General features: G+C 33.2%; 1 protein-coding gene across 1 annotated transcript in view; it reads left to right on the top strand.

Annotated features, from left to right (window-relative positions):
- The window catches only part of Thsd7a (thrombospondin type 1 domain containing 7A), a 601821-nt gene that overhangs the window by 275344 nt on the left and 311264 nt on the right, over positions 1–15213 (top strand). The window lies entirely within an intron of this gene.

The following is a 15213-nucleotide window of genomic DNA, read 5'->3' on the forward strand; positions in this document are numbered from 1 at the left end:
TTTCTATATTTTTAACTAAAATCTGCTATATAGAAGTAATGAGTATGTATTTCTTGAATGTTTGAACTGTAAATTTTGAAGGTAAATTCAATACGACACACTAGTGGACTAGATAAAGACAAAAAAACAACTGGAAGAATAGAGTTCTCACTTATAAGAGAGAAGAGGGAGAAATATAGGCATATAGAGGGGAAAGAGGGCTTGATTCAGGACATATTAAGTTTAAGATGGGTCTGAGATATTAAAATGAGGATGCTGAGTAAATAATGGATTGTGATTCAAGAATGACAGGGAAGGGCCGAGCCTACAGTAATTATGTTGGAAGTCATTCATGTTGCTGCTGGCTAATGACTGTCCTGGGTAGTAAAGGGTTCTACAAAGAACATCTGGAAGAAAAGGGAGGGGATAGGCTTTCAGAAGATTATTTTAGCAACAGTGCACAGACTGAAAGAGAAATGTAAAAGAAATTAATTGTGTAGAAGATTACTCTTTTATGCAAAAAGTAAAGAAATCCTGAACAGGAATAAGAGAAAAAGAAAGATGGAAATAAATACATGAGAATTAAGGTGGTGGAATTCTCAGACTTTTAGTGACCTACTGGAGATAAAGCAGAGGACAAGAAAGGAATCAGAGGAGTCTAAATGATAACCTGACACACTGCACACAATAAAGAAACTTGAATAAACTAATATTTAAAAGCAGATATAATGATAAAATTCCTTTAGACAGGTTGAGTTTACAGTTTCTCAATCATCATGATGTAAATTTCAGCTGAAACTTAGACATAACTTTGTGTATAAAGCTCTATTTAAAACAATTTCAAAACTATTATTCTTTTCAAATCTATTATTAGAATGTATCTACGTATCTTTATTTTTCTTTCTCTAAAATTGATAGATACTTAATTACACATTAATCCTCTCATATGTTACTGCATATTCTGTAAGTGAAATCATGCAGTCCGGGGTTTTGGCTCAGTGGTTCTGCTGCCTGCTTCACAAGCACAAGGGCCTTAGTTTGATCCCCAGTACCAAAGAGAGAGAGAGAGAAAGAAAGAGAGAGAGAGAGAGAGAGAGAGAGAGAGAGAGAGAGAAACCATGCAGACCCATTTCCAAGGAGTAGTTTTTGAAACTTAAAGTAAAAAATGACATCTCTCTTTGTATTAGAATCACTGAACTTTACAAAGGATATGCCCTGAATACATGCATTTGTTAATGTAAAAATGGTTAATCATCAAATCTCGAAGGAAATGACGCAGCTAGTTTCCTAAATAATATATTCTCTTCTCATTCAGCTATGAGATAGCATTCCTTCAAGTTGTTATTGAAGGTTATAGACAAACAAGTAAAAACAAAGTTCCTATTCAATGATATTAGGATAACTGCTGCAGTGGGCATGGGGTTGTGCTGCTTAGACCTCTGTTTGAAAAGCTGGCTGCAGGGAGCGTGGTTCCTTGACAACCTCCAGCTGTCAAACTTTGGGGTCCCTTGTGCAGTATTGATACAAAAATTACCCTTTTCCTAAGCTAATCTTGGCCAAACACCATGCACACCAGGGGTACGAAGAAATTCTGCTCAACATGGGATTCTCATAATTGGCATTTTTGTGCAAACATTTTCTATCATTCTGACTGAGATTTCCTGAGACCTGCACTTCAGTCTGCAACTCTTTCTACTCAGTCTTTCTGTTCCTAGCTCTATCACTGATGATACAGCAACATAAGGGTCTGGGGAATCTCTTCTCTTACTTCTTTTTTAAAAATTCATTTTATTGGTGCATTTTAGGTTTTCAGTATAGTGACATTCATCATTGGAAATTTGCTCCTCTACATAATCTATCTTGGTTCTTATTTTCACCCCATTGCCCTGCCCTCCCTTCACTCCTGCATCCCTCCCTATTTACAAAGATTTTGTTTCCATTTTTTCATTTTCTATAGTTATTCCACTCTCTTTTTTCCTTTCTCCTACCCCTCCTTCTCCTTCTCCTTAAGCCTCTTCCCTTTTAAAATAGCTTGTGTGTTCACTCTCGACTTGGCATTTTCTTCATGGAGAACCTGAATATCACAACTATATTAGTAAGTTTTTGGATGTAATATTTTTGCCTAAGACAGTACAGTTTTTAAATTCAAGGTTTTAGCTTACTTTCATGTAACAGCATGTATATTTGCTCTTTTTTTTTAAATAGAAATGCTTTATTCATATACTATGTCCCTAAACCAAGGTCTCTTAACTGTGGCTCTGTTACAGTTTCTAACCAGATAATTCTTCACTTTGGACAGCTATCTTATTCACCGCATGATATTCAGCAGCATCACTAGCCTTTCCAGCACTAAATGCCAGTAGCTCTGCCCTCTGGTCTGGTGTCTCCAGACGATGTCATACGACTTCTCATAGGCAGAATAGCCCCTTGCTAAGAACCACTGATCTTCCAGAGTTAGGTGCCCATATCTGTAATCCCAGCACTCAGGAGGCTGAAGCAAGAGGATCACTTTAAGCCTGAGTTACATAGTGAGCTCAAGGCCAGCCTGAACTATATATAGTGAGACCCGTCACATGAAAAAGGAATCATTGATCACGATGTATATGTAATAATGTAATCTGTGTTGTGTCTGTGTCTCTGTATTGCCTCTATTTAATTCTATGGTTATATTGTTATGTCTCAGGAAGTGTCAGCGTACTTGAGATAAACTACATAATGTGATTACAGAATATCAAAGAATTTTTCATGAATCAGTATTATTAAATAACAGTATACAAGTAGACACTACAGTAAAGCATATTGAAAAGTTATTAGAACTCTTAAAAGAGTTGAGAATTTAGAAAATTATGGAAATATTGTAAAATTGATATTCACAGCCTTAAAAATACAAATTCAAATTAATTTTAAATATGTAATGATTCAGTTTTCATATGCATTTCATGTAAACCAAGAGATAAGAAAAACCATTTTAAAAATGTTTCCATAATGAAGTGATATGTTTCATAAACAGGCATTTATATATAAATTGTAAAACCATATCAAATTTCTTATTATATTCTACAAGTGTCAGAACAAATATTAAAATACAATAGTATAACTTGATGCTCAAAATTTATATGTTTAAATATAATTAAATATTTTTAGAATTTTTTTCACATTAAAACAACTCTACATATAGTAAAACATGTACATTGCAGTAAGTCACAATTTTTCCTAATAACACATCCTAAAATATGCTCTTAACTCCAGTAACAATTACGTCTTCAGAAAGCCTTCAATCTTAAGAATTATAAAATGTTATTTGTAAAATTTATTTGAATGGCCCAAGAGGAATTGATATTGCTTCAAATTTTATCAATAAATAATTAAAGTATAATTATGATTATTTTGTAAAGGAATTTGCAGAAAAGTGAAAAAAATTAATCATAGTGAGAAAGTATTATTAATAATATAAATTTGTGTCAGGCTAACTGTTCTTTAAAAATACAAATTCTAAGTTGGGTATAGTGGTACCTGTAATCACAGCACTCGGGAGGCTGAGGCAGGAGGATCGCTGTGAGATCGAGACCAGCCTGGGACACATAGTGAGTTCCAGGTCAGTCTCAACTACGTTGTGAGACCCTGTCTCAAAAAAAAAAAAATGCAAATTGTATTATTCTTTTCTGCTAAGACTTCTATAGCCGTTAGGTTGAAGTACAAATTTCTTATCACGGTCCAGGCCCTTTTCTTTCCTCATTACTCTCCTTTGCTGCTTACTTATCTGAAGCCTTCCCACACATTCTGTAATGGAAAAACTCCTTGAATTTCCATGAAAGTGGTCTGTTATGTCAATAGTATTGTGCTTTTAAATACACTTTTCTCTCTGCCAAGAATCATTACTTCTTTATTATCCATTTAGTTAATGCATCCTTTAAAGCTCAGAGTCAGTGTTACGTCTTCTGAAACTTTTCCCATGAACTTTCAGGGAGAATTAAACTTTCCTGAGTTTGTGCTCCATAAGCACTCCTTGCCAACAGTACCACATGTATACTGCCATTAGTGTTGTTTACTGTGTCTCCCCAACCATATTAGAAAATCATTTCCTTAAAAGTAGAGACTTTCTTTCCTACATATATCTCTAATACTTAGTACAGGGCTTGACATAGGATAGACATAAAAGTTAAAGAATGAAAGAATAAATGAATAACTATAAATGTCAGATTGATAAAACTTAGACTCCAATAATATGCATAGTACCAATTTAACATGTTGATTAAGCTTCTATACATAATTTCAATTTTCTTATATTTACATACTTTACTTTTATTTAAACTTTCATAAACGCCTTAAGTAAAAGGCATTTAAATTCTTAGAATAAGAGTGAACTCAAGTAGACTTAGAGCTGCAAGATAATCTTGGTATTCGTGCCTAGGGCTGCCTCATAGGTTGTCTTTGAAGGGGAAATAAATTATGATGAGAAATGCTAAAGTTACAAAGCACTGTAAAATTACTTCAAAATGATAATGTGATTTTTTCACTATAAATACTCTTGTCTCCTAATAATACATGAGATTCTCACTTTTATGTACAATCTCTATGCATGAAAGCATGAAAACTGGTTATTTCAGGAGAAAATATATATATATTTTTCAATTTGGAAAGCTAAATAAGCCATTAATTGTTAAGACCATTAAGCTAACTGGCATTCTAGGTTTGTTTGTAGGGGTACCACTTACATGAGTGAACAATATTCACTTCTGGGGGACAGATATGCTTGTGACAAGAGACAGTGGTTCTATAATCAATATCATATATTTTTTAGGGAGGAATATATCTTTATAGAAGAATCCAATATATATATATATATATATGTGTGTGTGTGTGTGTGTGTGTGTGTGTATCCTATATATATGTGTGTATATATATATCCCTCTTCCAATACAATATATATATTCTCCCCTCCTAAAGGAGGAATGGTTTAATCAACCTCCTAGAGCTTGGGCTATGATTAATGACTGATTTCTAAATAATAGAGTATGTGAAGGGAAAACACAGTGAATAATTCTGGCAATCCTGGTACTACCTTAGTCAAATGATCAAAGTCACATCACTAGTTATGTCATGGTGTCGTAATACACTCCTTACATATGATGATGAAAAGTACACTATCTCTGAGATATTTGTTCATAAAACTAGGCCAATCATGAGGAAAACCCAGGCAAACCAAATTAAATAACATTTTACAAAATGTGTGACTAACACTCCACAAAATTCTCAAGATCCTCAAAACTCTCATAGTTTATAGAATATCTTAAAGAACCCTAACAACTAAATGCAACGGGATGGGGGTCCTAGATTGAATTGATACAAAAAAAAAACATGCTAGGAGAAAAACTGTTGCAATCTAAAGAATATCTACAACTTACAACTTGGGTAGTATAATGTACCAATGTTGGTTTCTTGATTTTGACAAATGTATCAGAGAAATATTAGTTGTTAACTGTAGGGCAAATTTTATAAGGGTTAAAAGAAAATGTTATATATAACCTTTGTAACTCTTTGGTAACTAATCTAAAATAAAAGTTTATGAACAAAATATAAATGAAATAACTGAAAATACTAATTCAATGCAGTCTTCAATTCATTGAAAGAATAATTAAACCTGGTATCATAAAAATTATTCCAGACACATATTAATCTATTTATTTTTATCAAAAGTAAATAAATGTGTATCCATTTTTCAATCTTTTGATGTAAAGGCAAAGCTTTCTCTTTAATTTTATTGTCATACACTTTAGTATGTCAGTAATATAATTCTCTGTAGGAATCCGATAAATCAGTTCTAAGAAGATCAAAAGATACTTCCAAGACTGTTTTTAATAGAATAGTTATTGTATTAAAAACATTTCTCTGCAAACATCCAATATGGTAGGAAAATTATAGATGGTGTGGAGATTAGTTTTGAGTCCCTTCAAAGTTAGAGTCATACTCTTAAGTGAAATAAATAAGACACACATGTATAAATACCGAGTAGTTTCCCTGGTGTGCAAAACTAAGTGTAAATAAGACCCAAATTGTATAACTGATAATGTGAAATAGGAAGAAAAAGGCTAAAGGTGGAGGGGAAGTGGGAAGGGTAGGGGAAAGGAAATAAGGGACAAAAAATATCTGAGGAAAGGGAAAAAAGGAAACAAAGTCTTTGTAAATAGGGGAGGTTGGAGGGGGTGAAGGAAGGGCAGGAATATGGGGAAGAATGAGAACCAAGACCTGTCATGTAAAGGTACGAGATCCCAATGATGAGTGTAACTATACTGTATACCTAAAATGTACCAATAAACTCAATGAGATTAAAAGAATCAAACAGAGTTAGAGTATCTCTAGAAGAAAATAGTTTGAAAACTACCAACTTGGTATCAGATCATTGTCAGTCTAATCTGTGTTAAATGTCTGACTGCAACAATGGTGTGGAGAAGAATATTGTGGATAGAATTAAAAGTTAACGTGGCCAACGTTTATTTAATGTCAGAATACTCTGTTAGCATTATTTATTTTTATCCGTCTAAATTTTTTTTAAAAGTCAAGACCTTGTAATTCTTTATGTATAATTGTAATATCCCATGAATAGGCAAGAAGTGCATTTTTGAAGTTACTCCTAAGTGCACCACAGAGACATTGTTTGGTAGATGTAGCACAGAATCTGCCATATCCGTATCTACTAATAATACTCAGAGTATTTTTCAGAAAGTGGTACATTTTCATATGACCTTTTACTTAGTCTTCATGTGTCCAGATAATAATTTCTGTCTAAAGAAAAGTGGTAGTGTTTGTAAGAGAAATTATATCCTCAGGAAAAGGCATCATAGATTAAGAGGGATACACGAGACTGCAGCAATCAAAAAGAATATCTGAAGCCAGAATGCATAGTATTAGAATACAAAAAGGAGTGGAAATCCTTTATTTATTCTTAATTAATTGAGGTTCTCAAAAACAGTGCTCTCCACTGGAGTAATCCCAAATTGATGAGACGCCTAAAGAATATACAGAATTTAAATTTGATCTCTCAGCCTGGATGAATATTCCCAGTGGATGATAATTTTATTTCTAATCGCTATACATTTCAAGTCTAAGAGATAAGGAAACACAGTATGGTTTAAAGCAGGTTTGGTATTAACATTCTAAACACCTCAACTATTTATTATTGAGTTGACTTATAAAGATAACAGAAGTCAACAAACATTGCTAAGTAATTTATCTATTAGAGCTTTAAAATATTTGTATGCTTTTTGTAAATGTTAATGAAAGAGAATAGGTAAAAATAATCACAGGCTATAAATTAGAGTTTAGAAAGGCAATAATGTATAGCATAGCATTTTAAATTGTAAGATTCCTAAACCTTTATTCACTGAATAAATCTGGATATTTTAGCATATTTCTTCTATGAAGGAGAGGAGTCCTTGTTGAAGACACATACTTAATTGCCTAAGTACCCTTCTAACCTTGAAGGTAATATCACTGAATAATTATATCAGAAAGTAGCAGTTTGTATTGTAAACCTCAATGAACAGAACCATAATGCCACAAAAGGCAGTCATTAATTAAGTATGAATTACTGTATTTTAGACTATGCCTGTGGATCAGAAATGCCACATTTGAATGACTGGCTTCCTCTGTCTGATCTGACCTCTTCACATTTAGAGATGTGAAGGTGATAAATCACCAAGTGTGGTCACAGCAGGGATCCTCATTAATAGCAACCTCCCAGTCTACTGGAAATCACTGCAAGTGCAGGTGACATGCACAAACGTTTCCTTTTCAGCTGAAAAGATGTAAATTTTGTATGACAATTTCTTAGAAAAGGATACAGAATTTCTTGATCAGTCATCAATTAGACAATGTAAAATTTCTTAAAAATGTACTATATCACCACATCAAGCTGTTATCATAATGAATTAAAGATTTTATATTATTGTGGTAGCAATATTTTAAAACAAAAATCACTATGAAACTTATTTCCCTCTGAATGGAAAAAAAATTGAGGCAATAGTCAAAAGATCTGATTTTTTTCCTAATTTAATCATTTGAAAGATGAATCAAATCTTAAAGTGACAGTGGAAAACCAAAATTGGGTTTTCTTATTTTTTTCTCTCCAAATATTTCAACAAAAGATTTGAATATGAATATGCTTTTCTTTCCTATATATTTGTTCTTATACTGCATGTGAATTTGACAGCTTAGACTAAATTTATAGCTAGATGAGAAGAGGTAGTAAGGTTCATTTTTTACTTTAAAAGTTTTTAGAATTCCTAAAATTAAAATCTGAAGACTTGCTTCAAGAAATAAAAACAATGCTCGTGTAAGAAGCTTGAATTTAAGTCTAACATTAAGCCTTACATAACTATGGACAAGTCAGATATCCAAGTCAGGATCAACACCCACACACATCAAATAAAAACAGCCAGTCAGTGCTATATAATATATGTGTTTGGATGTACCATAAAAATAATGTATGCACATCACCTTTGGAAAGAATAAAATGATATCCAATTTCAAGTTACTTATTATAAACATCATCAAAGAAAGAAAAAAATAATAGATGTAAAACAATTTGAGATTAATACAGAAGCAATTACATATTTTTTTTCTGCTATCAACATTGCTTTTGAAAAACTGACTCATATAGCTATTATATATCTTCCATTATGCATTCTTTTTTGTCTTCCTACAGATTTTAGCCTTAAAATTGAAAACTATTGTTTGATTTGTTTTAGCCAATAACTGCTCACTTTATAAATATTTCATTTCCAATAGTCTACCCAATATTTCATTTAACATTAAATATTAGACAACTTGACTAAAAAAATCACTCATGAGTTTATTTTCTCTCGATATTTTTCGTGTAAAAATATACCTGCACAATTTATCATAAAGTATATTTTAGTAGTTTGCTGATGTAGAAGACAGAACACAGAATAATGTATAAAGATGCTCTGAGAACTTGGCATAGCCTGAAATATTTTAGATGGTGAAGAATCTGTTTTTCCCTTTAATATTTTAAGCAGGGAGTAACTTTTCTTCAGAGAAGTCATTTAAAAAAATTTTTTTTTCTGAATCAAAACTACAATGCACAGTGATCTAACAGAGAGAAAACAAATATTTTATACCATCCAAGGGAAAGTTATATGTGCCTAGGAAACAAGGGTGACCATATGTCTTTGATTTTGGTATTATTGTCCAGTTTTCACAGTGAATATGCATTATCACTTACATTATAGATAGCAAAATATTTGCATTTCATTCAGTGTCCCAGTTTGAATATTAGTTTATATGATCAGCGTTTAACAAGACTATTCCTTTACTTTTACCACAGTCCCTTTAAAAACACAGACAGAATAGAGGTAAAAATAAGTAAATTTTCATTTATTCAGTGAGTATTTATCTAGTGCTTGGCCTGTTCCATTTGCTGATAAATTAATAAGGCAACAAGACAAGTTTATTTCCTAGAATGGAGTTTACATTCTAGCAGAAAGAGGCTGACTCCAGCTAGTAAACAATTGCATCTCTAATATACTTTCAGTTATGAATATATTATAACCTAAGCAAAAGAGAAGTAATTGAAAAATAAAACGATGTGGGGTGAGGTACGCACACAGCTGGGAAAGGCAGTTCTCTAGTTTAGAAAAGGAGGGAATGTCTGAAGGAAACTTACTGAGATGTAGATTTTAGGTCAGAATATTTCCAGGAAGGCTTTACGTACGTGTTTTGGCTTCTGCGTTAAAAAGGAAGCTAAACATGTTTGGGGAATAGCAAGGCCAGCGCATCATGATCAAGGTAAAGAAAAGTGACACAAAGAGAGAGTCAGCTGGGCGCCTAGCAAAGAATTTGAATTGCGCCTCAATGTAGTGCGAAGCTGTTGGGGATTGGCTGGACCTTGCCTAAGCTTCTAAAACTATCATTCCAAGTGCTCTGAGGCAGGAATTCTGCAGAGAGCTTTATCAGATGTCCCTCACATTCCTCCTCAGATGCTTGCAGCTGCCCCTGTCTCTGGAACTGTTTGCTCATTATTTTCCAAATTCATGTGCCTACATCCTGGCACTGCTTTTCCTCTTGCCCATGCCTCATGTTTCTCTTGTTCAAGAGCTTTCTGGAAGTCGTGGTGTTTCTCCTTCTTACAGGACAGACTGGAGAAGAGACAGTTCGTGTGGTCTGAAATGGACCTCACTGAGCTACAATCAAAGTGATGCCAAGAGTTTTGTTGTTGTTGTTTTTTTTTTTTCTCATTCTGAGGCTGTAAAGTACAGTATTTATAGTATATGCTATGTAACATGTATCTTAAAATAATATGCTTAGTACCATAATGGATATGATGTTTAATTGAACATAGACACAGCACTCAAAGAAACCTAGATTAGTAGAGGAGACAAAGATAGCAAATTGTGCTATTGAATATACGTATGACCAGAGATATAAATACTGTGAGATATATAAAGTGCTATAAACATTCAGAAACGTAAAGTAGTTTTGTTTTCACATATTCCCAACTCTGTTTTGGTCCTCTTGATGAGCCATGGGTTGTTCTTCTATTCTCTGTTTACTCCTAAACACAGATTCATGCTCAACGATCAGACCGGCTGCCCTTATTAGGACAGTATCTTTAAGAATCATGGTCATTTCCTACTTTGTAGAATTTGAACTTTTTTAAAGGGTGAAACCATCTTCTGTGCTTTAATCTGTGGAAAGCTCTTGAAATTGTTTTTAAACAATTTAGATTAGATTTTAAATTATACATTAGAAAATGATAAAATTTTAGTACTTACATAGTCCAACTATTCATAAGAGATATTTCTTCTTGGAAAATAAGGTAAATTTGTCAAAAGTTCTAATTGCATGGCTTATAAATTTTGGATCTCTTTATATAATTTATGACTTCTTGATAACTGTCTCAGGTTTTCTTCTGTGCACAAAATGATACTTTTTCACACATTTTCTGGGAAATACTCACTGGTAGTGTGTACTGTGAATGAAGTAAGTCTCACCTGGGGAGTTTTGGAGCAGGGCACAGGTAAATGACACACATTATGTTTTACTCTCATGCTCACGGTAGAGGCCTTGGTGATATTCCATAAGCCACTACCTGGCCACACGCCAACCATGACCACCACGAACATCTATGTAAGGCTCAATAAAAGTATCACCAATACCATCCTGCATCACTACCACATAGAAAATAACTTCTGTCTTCTAAGGCAACTGTTTCTCTCAGTCTGATCTGGCTTTTCTGGTGCTCTGATATTGGTATTTAATTTTATATATATTTGTTCTCCTTGATATGTCAGCAAAATGAAATGTGCCAAAGTATTTTTGAAGAATCATAACATCTTTCTCTGCCACTTGGCACTTTTAAGTGCCACAAATTATGGGTGTTCTTAGCTCTTTCTTTTGCATATCGAGAGAAATGGTGGCTTTCTCTATGGTTTTGGTGCTAAAAAAATAAAAACAGTATTTTGAGCTTTCCTATTGTAGCCTTATGATGTATTTTAATAGTTCTGGAAATGAAAGCTTAATTTAATTCCATGCTTAAAACTGTATCAAATATAGTAACTATTCATGAAGATTAATAATTTTGCTTTGACTTTTATAATGTGGAGTTAGTTTATTATTATTTCTAGCATTTTAATTAAAATATTTTACAAGCTTCTATGACTTTTACCAAATTATATCTTTATGTACTTCTTCATAGTCTTTAGAAAAACATTCACTTACTGTTTGATACTTCTTTGCCTTGATATTAATCAGAAAGAGTAGTTATAAATCAAGAATTTAAAAATGTAGAACATTTAGAGCTATGTAATTATGTATCATGTGAATATTTAAAACAACATATTTAAATATATTTACTAGAGCACTGTAATAAATATACTACCATTTGAGTATAATAAATCATATTCTATGAGTTCCATTTTTCTGGTCCTATATATTTTACCTCAGGCTATTTTATTTATTTATATTTTTTATTTTTTTGGCATGGAGAATCCAACCCAGATCCTTGCACTTGCAAGGCAGGCGGTAGCCTCAGGCTATTTTAACTTATATGTTCACTTGCCATCTCTACTATGTTAAAACAAATATTTACATTATAAAAATTGTTTATTAGTACTCTTCCATGGGTCAAAACTGTAATTATATAACCAATAATGAAAGCTAATAATTTTAGCTTCATATTACACTACTTTAACTTTTGCTTTGTATATTCAAATGAAATAAGAATTTGTTTTGAGGTTCTAATCTATAAATTTGTGTTGAGAGAACATTAGTTATACTGTTCCCTCCCCTTTCTAATATGCTCGCAAGCATTATAACATTATTGAAACTTCAAAAAAATCTCACCAACTAATATATTCTTACATGTCAAGTAAATGACAAATTACTGTGATGATGGAAGAAAATCTTTACTGAGGATAATTTGGAGACACTCCAGTATAGAACTAAGAAACTGAGGTGGAACTATATAGGTCATACAAAATTGAAAGATGAAAAGCATGTTAAATAGGAAATCTGAATTTGGAAGAAAAAGTGTTTGAAAAAGCAGAGGGTTCTTACAGAAAAATATTGTTCAAATGAAGCAAGCATATCCTTTTGTATGTCAGAGTAGTACTCCATTGTGTATAAATGCCACGTTTTCTTGAACTATTCATCTGTTGATGGGCATATAGGTTACTTTCAAGTTTTTTGCTATCCTGAATTATATACTGCTATAAGCATAAAGTCTGCATGTATCATTAACATGCCCTTAACTTTTTAGGGAAGATATCTAGAAGGGAAATAGCTAAGTCAAATCAAATTTATGGTTTTAGTTTTTTGAGGGATTTCCATGTTGGTTTCCATGGTGGTTGTATTAGTTTACACTCCCACCAATAATAAAGAAGGATTCTTTCTCTCTGTAGCATCACCAGCACTTGTTATTGTTTGATTCTTGATGACAGAAATTCTTTCTGGAGTGAAATGGTATCTCTGTGTTTTTAAATTTGCATTTCTCAAATGGTCCAGTGGTATAGTAGAGATCAAAACGTTCAGTGAAATAAATCAGACACACAAGCTTAATTAATGCATGGTTTCTTTTATATGAGAAACCCAAAATATAAATGAAGACCAAAATAAAAGACAGACAATATAAAAGAGTGAGATAGATCTTTAGCATTATGGAAAGGAACCAAGACAGGGAGGGACAAAGCAGAGAGAGGAGATAAATAGATAACTGTTTTAAAAGAATTGTGATGTGTTGTGTATATATATATATACCAAGTCCATACGAGGAATGAGATCATTATATAAACATGTATCAATATAAAAAGAAGAATGTTGTAACTTATAGAAAATGGGAAAGTCTTATAAATTTAGTCTCAGTGAAAACAAGATGATTGGAGTTGGTCCTCTAAACAGTAAAAGTCATTGAGCAAAATGTCTATGAAAGTGTCATCAGATGGGAACCAAGAAGCTCTCCTCCAAGGAGAGGGGAACTCCACTCACACAATCGCCGAGAGTAAGTAGGTTCATGGACTTTTGTCAGAGAGAAGCACTTCAGGACATGTTCAATGGGAGGTGTGGGTAGATTTTTAAAGTGGGCTCGTTTGGAAGTTCTAGCGGGGGAGCAGCTACCCTTATACCGTGGAAGAAGAACCTGGTCCTTCTCTATTGGGAGTGGTCATCCTGTTTGAGCAAGGATGCAGCTTTGGGCGGGACGCACATGGAGCAGTGAGGGAGAGGAAGGGGGCACCTGTTTAGAGAGCCAGATTGGCTGAATCAGCCCTAGCTGTCAGTGGGGTGACAGATGCCACAGCCAGATTTCTTCACATCCAAATTTTTTAGAAATCTAAGAAATACACACTTAAAAATGAACATGGGCACTCATGGGGTGAGATGCATTATAGTCTGGGGCCGAGGATACTTGTGTGTTTTTGTGAGTGGAAATCTGTGCAATTTATCAATCTGTGATACATGAGAAAAGGCTTGGACTCAATTGGTAGCAGAAAGCCAGGGGCCTATTTATAGGTAAAAGGCCAGATTCGTAAATTAAAGGCAATGGCCCATTTTTTAAAGGCAAGAGTTGATTTTTGCAGGCTTACCTTAGTATCTTTTGATATATTGAAAATTTTGAAGTAACTTGCCTGGAAGGGGAAAAATACAGCATTTTAACCATGGATAACTTTGTGTCCTGAAGCTGTAATTTTCTTCAAAGTACAATTTAAAAATTATGGGTATTTTGGTTTCCTTTCTACCTATCTCTTCATTTCTTCTGTCCTACCTCAAAATGACCATAAGTTTAAATATAAAATGCATTATTGAAAAAATGGAAGTTTATTCAAGTACTTTTTCTCTTTTTCTGAACTCATAGTTCTCAAGAAAAGTGATAATTATTTTTGTGTAGAATAAAAATTTATGACTTTGAAATTCTTCTTCATGGAAGCAATTTTCCATCCTACAAAGTTTATGCTGTTAAAAAGGAAATAATTCTACTCTGAGAGAGAAATCAAAATACTCATAGTTGTCTCTACAAGATAGGCCACATGAGTCTGGAAAGTGGCAAACAATAATTCACCATAGAGGTGCCAATTATGTTGGGTAGTTAAAAATTATTGGGATAGAAAAAATAAGCATTTTGGTGGAAAGATATGAAGAAAGTTAGACCTTATATGTATGATGATAAGTTCCCCTTTTTCCAGGAAATTGGGACCTATAAAATCTATAGTGGAAGTTTGCTAAGGAAAGTAAGTCATTTGAAATGACATTCTGGATATACTTCATTTTTATTGATAATTTTAAAGAGATATGCAAGTAGTTTTTGTTGAAGTGATTAAAGTCGCGTGTTGGGAATAATTAACATGCCTCTGGTGTACGTATGGTTTGGGACAAGGAAAAAATTTAAGATAGAAGCTGCTAAAGGATGGTAAAAAATAATGAATATGTTAACTATAGAAGTTAAAATGAAAAGAAAAAAATGTTTTCTGAAAGCATTTTACTCTTGACATTGCTAGGATTTGAAGCTTAATTGGATATGACAGCGGATCAACAGGAAGGGGTCAAAGAGAACATAAGGCAGTCACCTGAACAGAGATGGCAGAAAGGGGTTAGAAGGGTGGGCCAAGAATACAGCCTGAGAAATTTGCCTTCAGCAATTTGGAGAGGAAGTAGATCTATGCAAGGAAATAATACTAGAAAAATATGAATAATAACCAGGAGAGGGCTAGAGGACCGGGAGTT

The sequence above is a fragment of the Fukomys damarensis genome, unplaced genomic scaffold, assembly GCF_012274545.1.
Source record: "Fukomys damarensis isolate Sample0158 unplaced genomic scaffold, DMR_v1.0_HiC HiC_scaffold_4, whole genome shotgun sequence".
Taxonomy (NCBI): domain Eukaryota; kingdom Metazoa; phylum Chordata; class Mammalia; order Rodentia; family Bathyergidae; genus Fukomys; species Fukomys damarensis.